A 14,911-nucleotide genomic window follows, 5' to 3' on the forward strand; every position below is an offset into this window, starting at 1 on the left:
GGAAAATTAAAAATACAAAATTGGTGGTAAGTATCAGTATCACTACAATAGTTAATTATCCAGTAATTGGGAAAATGTATTATTCAGATACTTTCTAAACTAAAAATCAAACATATAATTTCTAAAATCGTTTGGCCTCTGAGCCTATCCCAACAAAAAATTATAAGAGCGCGCATTTAGCGAAAATAAGAGAGAGTAAACCCAGGCTGTTTCTCTTTTTTTTCGTTTAAAGCATAGCAGTTTGCATCGAACTCGCATATGCAACTCTTATACGACCGAACCAAAACAACATGTTCGGGCGCTCCTGCTGACGTCGCGCCGCAGGACGCTTGCTGCTGATAAAAAGTTTTCGTTTATCATCAGTTTGTCGATGGCACAGCGCGCAACTGGACGTACATTCGCATCATCTTGGCAATGGCATCAGCTCACTGGCCAAGCGACTGACTCGCGTTTGCCACTTCTGACCATTTTGGCCCTGTGTGTGTGTGGGCCCAATCAGTATCAGTAATCAGTGTCCGTGTGCGGCGTTGGTGGTAGTGGTGTCTGTGTGTGTGTGTTGGCCAACTTTAAACGCTCTTATCAGCGCGCGTGTGAAGCATGAGCTTGGTGCAAACAAAGTTTTGGCGGCATTTTCAATTAATGCCAATGCCAGCAAAAGGCAGCGAAAAATTCACAAAAAAATACCAGAGAATAGAGAAAAATTGATTTGAACGCGATAAAAAAACTTTTAAATGTACGTAAGTAGTTGAAAATAGATAAAAGAAAATATTTATTTTAACTAAAAATGCAGGGCGGGATTTATAAAACATTATTTTTGTGATGCGTTCAAGTGTCCTAATTTAAAAATGTACAAAGCTGGCATAGTAAATGTTTCGGGCATGGAAATTATATGTTTAATTAGATGAAAACTAATTTCATGGCAGTGTTTAATTTGTCGGAATAAAATGCAACGCAGCTTGCAGTTACCAAGCTCATTATATTATGAAAATAATGTAATAATCCAAAAGTATTTGTAATAGATAATAAAAAAAAATAATTAAGAGAAAACATTTTACTGACAATTAATAATGAGCGGCTACTTGAATGTGGCAACGAGCTTGTCAAAAAAGTATAATTATTCATTGAATTAAATGGTCTTAGTATGCATATGAATATATAAAGAATAATTCGTTAAATAATTTGTTGGCTGCAATATTTAAGTTTGTCTAGAAAATTAAGGAGGAACGTTGAAAGTTTACTTCTTTAATATGCAAAACAACATGAAAACTAAAAGTTGAAGTAGTTGTCATGAAACTAGAAAACTTTATCAAAATAAAATCAAAACAAGCCAGCCAAATTCCAGGAAGATCTATGCATTTAAGCAAATATAACTGAATCATTTGCAATGAAACCTCTGCTCACAAAATAGATATTTGCTCATTAAATGATATAAAAATGGTTTCGCTGATTCATTGGCCCTCTGTCTAATTTCGTCCATCACTGGATGGATTTAAATTGTTGCCTGGAGAATTTCCATACATATTTGATTGGCAGTCGCTGGTGGGGGGAGAGGGAAGCATTCATTTCACGAAATTTTCCCATTATTCTCACGGTTCACAAAATTGCACAGGCCAACATGGTGAAATTACGAAAAAATGCGCTGCGACTTGAAAAGTCAAAAATTATGTAAATGCAAAACATTTTCTGTTGCTCTATGCATGTAAACAATTTTTTGCACCATTATGCGCCATCAAGTATGCAAAGATATGTTGTTCTAGAGCCATCCAGGCTCATCCCACCGACGCCCATCCAGTTTCTTCCGCCAGGGTGCGAGTCCGGAGGAGAACTGAGGGGCATTGGGTTGGACAGGTAGTCACTCACCTGGCTCGCAGGCTGCGGGAGGCTTCTGACATGCCAGCCAGCGTGTAGAACATCAGAATGTTTAGATTTATGTGAGCCAGTGACAGCTGCAGGCGAAGATCCAGATTGTCGGGCCGGCTGAGGCTCAGCAGCTCAAGGATGTGGATGCGGATATGAATGTGAATGTGGATGTGGATGTGGTTGTGGCCCCTAAGCTGCTCCCTGCTAATCCTTCAAACTGTGGAAATCACTTTTGGCAGTTCTCGGTCCCGTTTCTTTGGCCCAAAAGTTGAAAGTTTTCTGTGATGTAATCGCATTTGCTCCGGTTGTCTCTTTAATTAAATTTAAGAGACTGACAAAAAAAAAGACGCCTGCCTACGAAGCGTGCATTATTTAACTTTCGAGTTTTGCATTCAATTCACGCACCAAAACTTGGCCAACACACACACACACACGCGTTCCGGAAATCTGCTTCTTGGCTCGATTTTACCGAGAGTTTGGGAAAATCCCCGGCATGCTTTTCTTAGACAAAATATGCGCCTTTGGCGCTAAGTTTTTCTGGGCGACATTTGTTACTTTTATTTACGCACACGCAACAAGCACTGAAAAAAAACAGACCTAATCGAAATAAATATTAGCAGTTTCTGGTGTAATTTCTTTCGACTTTTATAATATCTAAAAATTAAACTTCTTAATTGGGAGAACTTTCATTTATTTATTTTGTATATCTAACTCAATTTTTTGCTGTGCACTTGTTCTCCCAATGGCAAATAAGATTAACGTATCCAGTGAAGCCGTGGCTCAAAGTAGTGAGCCCCATAAAGAGCGTAGAGCGTGCGAGAACTTAACCCAAGCTGGATCCCAAATATAAACCACAGTCAACGAGGCACACACATGCCCGAGGTGTTTCATTCATCATCAAGTGGCAAAGTGGCACGTTCCGCTCTCCAGCTCCATGTTTATGTCCCAATATGAGCAGTCCCCGGCTGCGACTTCTTTTATGTGCAACTTTCCCCATATTATGCGAACAATGTTTGAAACTTTGGCCGGCTTCTGGGTCACAAATCTAATGCACAGGCCCTTCGGGGCCGGCATCTCTCTACTCTCACTGTGCATAATTTAGGGTTTAAAATTTTTTATTGCCTACATTTGGGCGTCGACTGCGGCAATGAGCCGAGTTTTATGAGTCAGTCGGTGAGCTGCATTAATCCCCCGCAGCCATCAAATGAACTCAGCAGCGGCCAACAACGTGCTGTGGCATAAATTAAACAATTGTGCCAGCCATTTGTTTGACCAGCGGCAAATTACGCATACGCCGCATTATCCGCTTCGAAAAATTCAGAAGAAATCCGCCACCGCCATCCACTTCCTTGCTGTCCAAAAGTAGCGAGAAGTGCTTAGCCTAAGTCTTGCTCCATCCAGTCTTGGAATTGTTTAATATTAAATTCGGCACTGACCCAGAAACTTTTAAGCAGCTTAAATGTTAATTAATTTCAAAAAACAACAAAATTGCTGGAAGTTTTGCAAATGGAAATGGAACTGTCAACCGTTTTTTTTTTTTTGGGTTCGGGTGGTCTGTGTAGATTGTGTACCTAAAAATTCTACAAGATATATATTTGCGCGGCTACATCCGACTCCATTAACATTTAATTTTCGCCAGCGTTCCATTTTAATGTGAAAGCCACTTCAACTTTGAGTCGGCTACGGTGAAATAATTTACAATGAAATGGCTGCGCCAACCGGGGAAATGTGCGGCCGCAGCAGTAAAGTTTAATATTTCTGCCTTTAAAAGGGGGCAGGAATTATTAAAAAATTGTGCAATAAAGGGGAAAGGACTGAAAGGACTCGAAGGACTGGGAATGTTCGCTGAAGCGAGACGAAGAGTAGACATTAACCTGATGCGTAACCGGCAGCAGCCGAAAAATGTTTAGTCGTAAACATATTAAAAGCTACTTTGCATAAACTTGGCCCGTCAAGGATTCGCCTTCTTATTTTCGAGACTTTCGAGGGGACACATTGCCATTTGCGATTTATTGAAAAGGGAAAAGCAAACGGTGGCAAACGGCGAAAGCCCATTAAAGCGCCGGAAAGGGGAATATCGCAGGAAAATCGAGGGAAAAATGAGGAAAAGCAAGGCTAAGAACTCTGACGACCTGACGACAGGCCGTCACTTGGAAAGGTGGAACTTGTGGGTGGGGGTCTGTGTCATTCAGTCTTTATTAGGCTGCCCAACTGACTGGCTAAAAGGCTTCATTAAAAACACATTTGCAGAAGAAACGTTTTCGCCAAAGTCCAGCATCGGCAAAATGCAGCACAAGCGATGCCATAAAAAAAGGGCCAACTAGAATTCAAATAAAAAGCAAACTGGTAATATATTTTGCATTTGAAAGGCAGCTGTCAGCATAGCAGTGCAAAGCAAACTCGGCTGACACTAGAATGCGAATTTGTATTCAAACCGACTATAAGTGGAGAGAACAATATTAAATTCCAGCGGGTATCGAGAGCAGAAATATATTTTCAACCTTTGACAGAAGGGCGAAAATTGGAGCACTCGGGTTCTTAGCTTAGCTGTTTTGTGTAGTCTCGAATTTTGACCAATTTGGGGTCGAAACATTTTCTATTGTCAGCATAGCAACAATGGAACCGTGGCTTAAGCCATTGTTACCAATAATTGCAGTCAATAACTGAAATATCTCGCAGATATAATACTACATATTAAACTGCTTTATATTTTTGTATTTTTCTATTTCGTCTGGTCAATTTGCTATTTGATGACTTTCATTTGAAGGAGGTTAAACATCATATCAGACTAAATACTTATACCAGAGATAACAGAGAAGAATGATGCAGTCGTGCCACAAAAATTTAGAGTGAAGCTTAAGTATGCTCAGAGTAAAGTCCAAGCAGAATCTACATCACTATGCCATAAAAGCGAGCTCTTCGCATTTCAGACAAGTCCAAGTGACTGACTTTAAAGAGGACCCCCCATATATATATATATACGTATCTATGCTTATATACACCAGAAGCTTAGTTTATCAGAGTGGCAGTGGCGACTTATTTATATTTTGCCACGGCGTTTGCGTGTCAGCTGGTGTCAAAGCCCGGCTAAGCAAAATATTTACAATGCAGCCAAGCGCGATGTTGCTGGGCCAAATGAAATGGACAGAGCACCCCGGACTAAGGATGCAAAGATAATGCCAGAGGGGCAGATATCCCTCTGTCTGTGGGTACATAATCAAGTTTCAATTCGAGAACAAGTCTGGTATTTTAAGCATGTCTCATACCAAACCGAATTGGCCTAGGAGCCGCGTATATCTGTCATGAAAAAAAAATGCGAAATAGAAAAACAAAAAGGCAACAGCATATAGAACTGAATTGAAAGCGAGATGGCAGCAAAGCCAGCGAAATGTACACAAAAGGCTGCATTTGACAGGGGTAGCAGAGTGCTGCCAGGACACGGAGGACATGGTGGAACCCATGGCACCCCCACACCCAAACACACATACACATCAAAGCACAGGCTACACGCATCGATGGTCCTGCTGCTGTTCCTGCAGCAAATAGTGCTAGCTAATGCACTGGGAGAAAACCCGAATTACATTTCGAAAAAATTAGAAATAATATATTGATAGGTTCAGATTTTAAGTTAAATGCATATGATCATTGATCATTGACATTTCTATTTTCAACGTAATATTCTAGAAATTTAAAAATTAGCAATTGCATGAATAACACTTATCAGCTGTCTATAAAAAGGAATTTTTGCAAGCAGGACATATGGAAAGTCGATTAGCGGCACTTAATTACCCACTCAAGTGCGATTTTTCCACCGTGCAATGGCCAGTTCATTATGTCACTGGAACAGTTTAATGTCGCTTAAAGGGGCGCTGCCTTCGCAAAATAGCGCGAAACAAAACCGCAAAATATGGTGGATAGAAAGGACGATGGGTGGGTGGTGTGTTGCGGTGGGTGGCCGGCAGGAATGGATGCCAGAGGCGGTCGCAAGGGTTCTAGCTGCGGACAATGGCCGCTCCACATTGTGACTGCTATGGCCAGTTTATGTTCGTCTGTGTGTGATAGCGAGTGTTTGCATTATAAGCAATTTTCCATTTTTCGTTCCATTTTTGTGGCCCTGCTTCTTGAAGTTGCCGCTCGACGCATTGTTACACGCTGACAGGCGGCGACTATGAAAGCGAAACGTAATGAAAATGGCAACAAACAAAATAATTGAAATTTGGTTTAGCACGGCAGCATCCACGTCAACAGAGCAGGAAAGCCGTGGAAAAAATTGGCCAAATGAGAACGAATGCCAGAACAAAAGGAGCGGCAACAGTCGGAGATGGCCAAAAGCAAGCGACGGCTAAGACGGCCCTTTAAAACCCGCAAAACGAAAAAAGGAGCCAAGGAGGAAAAACCTCAAGCAATAAGCCAAGGCGGGTTTCCCGGACAGAGGCGGTGGGAAATTGAGGCAAATGGAGAAAAGGCGAGCAATGAGCAGGATGACAATGTCCTCGTATTGTGTGCAGATTTGTCAGTTGATTTTGTTTTTCCTTTTTTTATTCGCTTTTTTCAAACCATTTTCCTTCTGCTTTTTTGTTCGTTCTTTTGCCCGTCGGTGGAGAAAGTTCTTCGGCCGTTGCAAATTAAATTTTCCAATCCGCAACGCCCATTCTTTTGCCTTATTTTCCTCGCCTTCTGGCTTTGACTCCGATTTTGGGCGTATTCAATTTTCTAATTTCGTATAAATTTCCTGGGAAAGTGGAATTATCTTAACCGCAAACAGCACGACCTGAGCTTTGTCGAAATTAGAAACACGAAACCACAATCAAGAGTCTCGGAGAGCTGGGGATTCTCACGTAGCATTTTACGGGAGTAATATGTCCTCGTAGAGGATAAGTCCCCCCAGGGGTCTCAGGCAAAAATTTGTCCAATTTCTTTTGAGTTGGAGGCAAATATGATACAAATACTCTAACCAGGCCAAAATATTTATCTCGCTTCTAATGCGACTGAGTCCTCTTTTGAGGATGCTATCGTCTACACACACCCACATACACAGACATACGAGCACTGGCGCACACAGATGCAAAATGACATAAATAAATTCACTTCGCATCGTGCCCAATTTTCCGGCCAGCAACAAAATGGGAGCATGCCAAAGTGAAAGCTCTGCAAAACGAGATTCCAAAACGGATCTGCTGCGATTTGAACTTGCCAAACGTCTCAGCTTCCTTCACTTTTCCTTCGTTTTTCCAACGCTTTTCCCTCACCTGCCCGCCCACAGATTTGCATTCGTATTTTGTGCCGAAGCTCGTGTTTGTTAGTATTTTCCATGCATAATTTAAAGCATTGCCTGCTTTTCGAGGCAGTCTTTAAAGATAAACTCCGTTGACCCACGCTCCGCATCTCCGATTGCGGCAAAGCGCAGCTAAAACCATGGCAATTACTCGGGCGTACATATATATATATAATTGATTCGACTAATTGCCGCTGTAACAGGTGCACGAGCAGGGTCATTTCAAATCCAGGACTAATTGTTGCCAAAGGTAATTGCTTGTATCAATGCAGAGACATCTCATGTCGCAGCTTGTGGGGCTAATTCAAAATGGGTGGGGAAAATTGGATGGTGCTGCAGCCCCTCATCAATTCTTCATTCGTGGGGCACAGCAACATCGCATCAAGTATGCAAAAAGTGCTTTTTTGCACCACCCTTCTGTTTGGCGTAATTTGGCACAAGTCCCAGTACCAAAGCGGTTGACCTTGAGTTCTGTGGGCCACGCCTATTGAAAGGACCAATGCGCTTATACACCCGTTTGCCGCCGACAATCTTCATCATCATCCTACATACACCGAATTTCTTGGCTTGCCATCAAACGCAGACTTTTTAATGGAAACGTGTTTGTTTTACCAAATGTAAAATGGCCAAAAAAAAAAGGATCTCGTAAATTGCAATCCCAAAAAGAGTGAGCCAGAGTGAGACGCAATACGCTATGTCTGCCTGTAGCATATGTCAAAATTTAATGGCTCACACACACACACAAAAGCACACACACACTCACACCAAGAAAGAGTAAGAGCGAAGCCGTAAAATTAACAAAACTAGAAGCACAAATTACACCAACAGCATCCACTTTACTTCGTTCCATATTGTTGTTGCTGAAGCACAGTTTGACGCTTTTCCACACACACACACACACTTCTATATAGTACATACATATATATTCACATAAATATGCACAAACTTTCCCTTCGATGTTTTATGGTCAACAAAACTTTTGCTTTTTTACGGCCTGCCACCGAAAATTATGGCTGATAAATAAAGTACGAGGATAGATCGACCATAGAAATACCCGTCTAAATGGGTAAGCAAATATTTTATTATGTAAGCTTAACGAAACAGGGTGATAATTTTATGTATTATGTAGAATTACTTTCCTTTTTGATATTGCTAAAATGATGTTTCATGAAACTAAAGAAAGTTTTAAACCAATAAACACATACGGATAACTATATCTAACATAATTTTAATAAACTTTGAATTATGGATTAGTTCTCCCCAAATTACCCTTTGTAAACAGAATTTACGACACTCCAGTCGCAATCAGGTAAAGTTGGCTAAGACTTCAAAGTGGGGCCAAAAGTTTGGCTTTAATTGCGCCGCCAGGCGGGCAAAGAAAGACATTTGAGTTAATTATGGCTCGATTTTGCTGCGCGTAAACAAATTAATTAAAAAGCAAACATGTTGTTGATGATACCCACACTCCGTCGACAGAAACCCAAGCAGATGGCAATTGTCGGAGATGCGTAGCGCCTTTTGGCCAACTTATTTATGTTGGCAGACGCCAGCGATTCGGGGCACGCATTAATGTTAATTATTGAGGCAAGCGACAATTTGAGTGATTTCAGTTGGACAACTAAGCAAACGAGCAGCAAAAACAATCAGGGCCACAAGCGCTGCCAGCAAATCATTTTGACCAACACTTTTCGGCTTTGGCCATGGCTGTAGGAAGTGTCCTGTCATTTGTTATCTGTTCGCTTTGACATATAGCTACAACCAAAAGCATTTTCCCCCTTCTCCAGCGGCGGGTTTCGCTTTTTTTTTTTTAACGCTTGCTCTCACAGCGGGTATTGGTGAATTGAGCCAACAGAAAATATAGAAAATATTTTAAAAAACTTTTCTTATTAAATCTAAGCTTATGAATGTGTGTCATTATCAGTACCGGCTAAATAAAGAACTTTTTAACTGAATTGCTTTCATATACCTGTAAGAAAGAGCATTTATTCCTTCGGTGACTGGCGTTTTCCGCGCTGTTGCCATTTTTTTTTTTTTTACTCTCTTTTATTGTATTGCGACAACGTGGTCGTAGCGTTTTCACGCGCAGACACATTGCCAATTACGCCCCCTCACAGCCCACAATTTCCCAGACCACGCCCCTGCACACACGCACTTCCATATGCAGGATAGATATACGGTTGGGAAAAGCGGGGAAAAGCGAGAATGAATCGTGAGAAATGTCAACACTGTGACATGGCAAAGTGGAAATGGTAATTGCGTGTTAATTGCTTTACGCGTTCCAAGTGCTTTCACCATTCGCACGGGCCTCTCACTTTCCTGCCTGCCACTAACCTTAACGGCCCCCTATTCCGCTCTTCACCCATTTCCCCATGCATTTTCCTTGTAGCCTGGTAACGCAACTAATCAATCTGCCACTGCATTGCGCCCATCGACGAGATTCATCCATTTTCAGTTGCTCCAGCATCGATGGCTGCAATCGCAAATTGCGTTTGTCGGCATGGCTGGATCACGTTGCGTATGAGCGATGTGTGTGCGCCCATCAAAAGCAATTGATTTTTCAGTCATGTTGAGGAGGAGAGTAAGAAAAACATGCGTAACCGGTTCTTTAACATTCAATCAATGCCCGGGAATGCGAGCTGCGCTATGCACATTACTCATACGACGTGTGAGCGCAAGTTTCTGCCATTTCGTTTCAATGCTTTGCTAAGGTATCCAATAACTCAATTCACAAATTCCTGGAATGTTCCATTGAAATATTATATGTGCATACCAAACACATGTGCGGTTAACTGCCGGAAAATTTCTAGCGAACAAATAGATTATAAGTTGATATATTTTTAAATAAGTTATGAATTCTGTCGGAGTTAATTAAATATTTTGATTATGTACTTTAAATTATAAACACAATCACTTATAATGCTATTTTCGCCATTAAAATTATTTAGCTAATATTGAAATCAAAGCATACCATATTTATTTTCCCTCCTCCTCTTAATAAATTCACCAATTTTTTTCCCATTATTCATACGAAAATCATCGACGCATAAATTCATTTAGTACAACAATGATTAGCCCGAGGCCATTTGGTTATTGACTTGGCCGCTTACCTGAGCGCCAATTTCCTTGCCTCGCCTTCGACACACCTGAGGATATCATTTGGCGTCACATGTTGACATGTGTTGAACCAGTGCCCCCTTGGAACGTTATGACTGTCAACATGTTTATTATTCACCTGTGCATGAACACAGGGGCCAAGTTATTAAAACTTTGCCACATTACCGGAGAGTGAAATGGCATGGAGAAGGAACTCAGGACAAACAATTGGCGAACACATTTAGGCAGCAGCAAAAAATGTAATAAAAGTTCACAAAATGCGACGTGTTTGCTTAAGTATTTTGCAGTCGGCGGTTGGGGAACATCTCTAACTTCTACATTTTGCCCATGCTGATTGTGATAAATGCGACAAAGACATGTGTAAAATATGCTTCATGTGCGTTATTATTGCGTTTTATGGTCCTTGGAGAGCTGGAGAAAACACACACCTGTTCCAACCGAGAAAAACGCATTCCAAGATGTCGCCGCTGACTTGTCGAATTGTTTGCCAAGTGTTTAGATATTTTTCTTTGCAAAGATATTTCACGAATGACAGGAATTCGGTTTTTAATTTTAAGTACTTCCGCACCATGCAAATATCCACTTGAGTGGGGTCCCCCCACATGGTCCCCAGTGATGGAAAGTGAGCATTCGAGGGGACTGGCAAAAGTCACATATCCCCACGGTCACATAATCTATAGCTGAGAGAAAACATCAGCAGACAGAACACACAGAGCGCCTAATCAAAGGAAGCCCTTAAAAAGTAAAAAAAAATGAAAAATACAGCGAAATAAACACAGTGGATTCCCTGGAGTGGAGCATACGGAATAAAAGGATGAAGAAAATATCACAAGCCGAAATGTTTACGCAAAATACGCGCACTCGTAATGCAGAAAAACTCACAGATTTGTAGATATATATATATATTTTTTTTATATACAAACACATAAGCCAAAGAAGACATAAAGCATGTTTGCCTGGCATAAACGCAGCAGTTAAACAAAAAAAATAATGAAAACCGAACAGAGACACAAACAGAGAGAGAGAAAGATGAAAAGGACGATGAGCCAAACATTTTAATAATAGCAGAAAAGGCTGAATGCCCAAAAAACCGAACCACGCCACCATCTCCGCCCACTTTTCAATGGGGACGGCTGTTTATGATGGAAGCCCCAAGTCAATCCGCACCCTATACATTTTTCCCAAGCCCCCAATCGCAACCCTTTTCTCTAAGCCCCTTTTTCTGTGTGTGATTCAAATGGTTTTCAGGCCGTCTTTTGAGAGATTTCCCGCTTTGGAAAAGGCTGGGGAACTGCTGCAATTAAACTGAGAGACTGGCGAAATTCCCACAGACAAGCCAAAAGTCCACCTGTTAAGCCCTTAAAACGGCTATAAGCTATAAAGTTATAAAGTTTTTTTTTGAAATATATTCTAACAATACTTTGGTCTGTAAATGTGAATCAGAAATAAATAAGCCAAAATAAGCATAACCCTCTTGATAAGCTTTGTAGTCTTTCAAATGTCTGCAAAATATTGAGTATATATTCTATTTAAGAGTTTAAAAGATTACTTTAAATGAACATACCAAAGGGGTTATGATAAATATATACATATTTATTCATTAAAAAGTTGTATTTAAGCTACGAGTAAAATATTATTATTTAGCATTACTTTTCAGCAGCTATTTCACATGTCGTGGATTCCAAATGCACCGTACCTGAGTGAATTAGTGGAAAAACTTTGACTGTTTACCTTATTCGCATTTTACCCTCCCATCTCGAGCATAATCAATTAAGCAAAGTGCACTCGAGTGAGCGGGGAAAAGGCAGCCAGCTGGTGGAGTAATGCAAATAAAATGTGGTAGGAATTTGGCATAAGGTATACGCGGCGTATACGCAACGTACGAGCCACTTTACTTTGTTTTTTATTTGCAAGCTTGCATCAGATTTTATTTGAGTTTGGCTTGCATTTTTTTGTTCATAGCACTCAAGACTGCCATTTCATAAAATAAACCATTAAAACGAAACAAGCTGAAGTGGGCGGCAGCCCCATTAATTGCATTTTAATTAATTTCTGTTCCTCAGCACTCCCCACGTATGCTGCTTATGTAATTACTGCTGCTGGAGCGTTAATTGCTCCGGCAGGTAACAAGCTGCGGCTCTTAATGCACATCGTCTGCACTTAGCCTAAGTATACAGTTCACACAAACACGTATAACTCATACCCACACATATGTATATCCATTTGGATCCAAAGTAAAGCCGCCATCTGACATTTGCCATTTAACTCGCCGCTGCCCAAAGCAGACAATGAAGTCTATTTGGCTGCGGTCTTGCACTTGGACTTGGAACCCCCGGTCAAGGTCCTGGCAACTGGCATTAATTGCCTTCCAGTTTCCGCTCTTCCGATCCAGCATTGCATAATAATGCGATTAAATCTGTCAAGTCAAGTGCTCGAGCAACAATTGCAGTTTGCCGGGCACCAGGAAAAGAAAAACAATAATCAGGTGAATCAGTGCCCAAGCCAGAACCAAATGCTAAGCCTTGGCCTTAGGGCAGGCACGGCCGAACCGAGCCAGTGCCACAAAGCTTTCCAAAGCCTAGAACACTGCTACCTGGCTCTCCAACAGTCCATGGCCCTCAACCACGTCGAGCAAATAAACAAACAATTAAAAATAAAAGCGCCGGAACAGAAACTGCTGAAATCGCCGGCAAAGTCACAACGAAACTGGAATGCACTAAAGAAAAGCGGAAGTTTTGCGCATATATTTCCTCCGTTTCCAAGACTTCAGTAAATCATTTCATTATACAAAGAAATCCCAATTCAATGTCGCATTGCAAGAATGCAAACTAGTTGATCAAACAATCCTAACACATCTTTTATTTAACCATTTAATAAATTTCGTTGTACATTATTTTAAGCATCCTTAATGTTTTTCCTTAATGCACTAACCAATTGAGGCTAGTAGCGTTATCCCTTCAAAGGGAATCGGATAGTTGGAATAGCTATCGCATAAGTGTTGTGCCTGCTCTGAGTTTCTTTGGCTGTGTGAGTGTCTCTCTTCCTAGTCTTCTTTTTTTAGCTTGCCAAGTAAACAGAGAAGTGGCAGTAGCGCACACATATGAAGGTGAATGTGTTGAGCCAGCGACTTAAAGTGCGTAAATGAGTAAAATACACACACAGGCTCAGGAGGATAGAAAAGTGGGTGGAAAGGAAAATGGGAAGGTGAGCGGCAGGAACAACAACATAGTGTGGCGCTTATTATGCGTATACTTAACATTTATTTCTGCCAGACAGGACTTTTATGTGTCCGTGTGCGAGTCTTACACGCACACGGAGGTAAAGTCAGTGAGACACTGGAAACGCAGATACAAACTCACACACACACACAGACAATATCAGGGGCAGAGCATAAATCTCATCGTGCATTCATCAATGTCAAGCCACAAGTTTGCTTTTCATTTGTTATGGCTTTGCCGTTTGTCGGTATGTGTGCGAGCGTACATCTGTGTGCGTTTGTATCTGTGTGTTGGTTGTATTGTTTAGCGCATAAAATGCCAGTGCCTGCATTGAAATTTTTACGAGAGCTGTTCAATAAATTTCGCAGGAAAGTAAAATAAAATAACAATAGGTTGGAATAAGATGATCAGAGTCATAAAATTTATATAAATTTGATTTCCAAGGGGAAATATTTCATAAATAAATAAAATAACATAAAAGTGTCTATAAATATGCAACTATATATTTAAACGATATTCTTTTCTTGCTGAAAGTTGAAAGCCCAGCTAAGCAAATATTTGTATTTTTTGCAAACAAAGGCATTTCAGATATGCCCATATAGAATATGCCAACCAAGACCAGCTTGCTGAATTAAATCAAACACACCTCGGTCAGGATTTGCGGTTGAGGACGTTCTTTGTTCCGCCATCGTCATTCTGGCCATCCGCATTTGGGCCAACATATTCTTATTTGCACATCGTGCTGCCATTTGTTGGCCAACACACGGCAGCCGATGCCTTGAACTTCGGCTGCAAAATAAGTAGCTAATGTGAAGTGATTGTGTTAGAAGTAGTGTTCAAGCAATTGATTTACATACGCTCCCCTAGTAAATCCCAGAGTTCTCTGGAATCGAGTACACACAAACAACAAGTGCAACAGAAATGGCTGCCTCTTAAAACTTCATGGCATTGGCAGTAAAAACGACAATTGCCGAGCGCAACTGTTCATAAACATTGAGTGCAGCTCGGCAACTACAACTACAACTACAGCATCAGCAAACAATGACAAGGACGTTCGTGGCTGCTTTGCAGTGGGTAGTGGGTGGTGGGTAGTGGTGGATGGCAGAACGTAATGCCAGAGACTAGCTGCACAAGTCGATTTTATTTAATTGCGCCCAGCCACAAAGTGCACCTCCCATTCGGGGCAGCCACACCCTTGGTGTGGGCACCCAATATTCTGGTTTTACGAGCGCCGGGCGCCAGATTCAAAGCAGCCCGGCTATCGCCTTCGTCGACATGAGCGCACACACATTAAGCAGCTCAGCAGTGGAGATCTCCCGCCGGACTACACTGCAAAAAAACCCGGTGCTTAAGGGATTAAATGTAAAAATAGAACTTAAGCAATATAAAATATATGGCATCAGAAAGTTACTCTAACTCTAGCTAAGAAATTTGTATTTGCATT

General features: G+C 41.2%; 1 protein-coding gene across 2 annotated transcripts in view; it reads left to right on the plus strand.

Moving 5' to 3' along the window:
• LOC117136906 (5-hydroxytryptamine receptor 2A) overlaps positions 1-14,911 on the plus strand; it is a 55,136-nt gene continuing 40,225 nt past the window's right edge. The window contains exon 1 of one of the 2 annotated variants that reach the window (XM_033298024.1): positions 1-26. The gene's annotated coding sequence lies outside the window, so the exon portion shown is untranslated. Of the gene's footprint in view, positions 27-387; positions 734-14,911 lie in introns of those variants that run through there. The other variant, XM_033298023.1, reaches the window with a different exon arrangement.

Source organism: Drosophila mauritiana, chromosome 2R (genome assembly GCF_004382145.1).
Source record: "Drosophila mauritiana strain mau12 chromosome 2R, ASM438214v1, whole genome shotgun sequence".
In the NCBI taxonomy this organism is placed as follows: domain Eukaryota; kingdom Metazoa; phylum Arthropoda; class Insecta; order Diptera; family Drosophilidae; genus Drosophila; species Drosophila mauritiana.